Here is a 357-nt window from a genome sequence, read left to right on the forward strand (position 1 = left end):
GTTAAGAAATGTAACAGAATACTATTTAGCGCTCTGTAACAAAGTTCATTCTTGTAATCGTTTTTTTTTCACGAAGACAATCGGGAAGGTTGCTCTGACTTCCCAGCACTTGGTGGCGCTGGTGGCGTCTCTCCGCTGAGCGATGCGCCGAGCCGCGGCTTTGACCTCCGGTCGCTAAGCGGCGCGATGAACCTCCTCGCGGACAGCGGGCAAGTTCCAACACGCCCAAGCTGCGACGGGAGAGAAATTTCTTGTGACGTTCAGAGAGCCGAATCAAAAGAGGATATGCGGCATCTCAACCAATGATATTGAATCGAAGGCGGGACTGCGTGAAGCAATTGGCCAATCACCGGCTGA

This window comes from Hypanus sabinus, chromosome 28 (assembly GCF_030144855.1).
Source record: "Hypanus sabinus isolate sHypSab1 chromosome 28, sHypSab1.hap1, whole genome shotgun sequence".
NCBI lineage: Eukaryota > Metazoa > Chordata > Chondrichthyes > Myliobatiformes > Dasyatidae > Hypanus > Hypanus sabinus.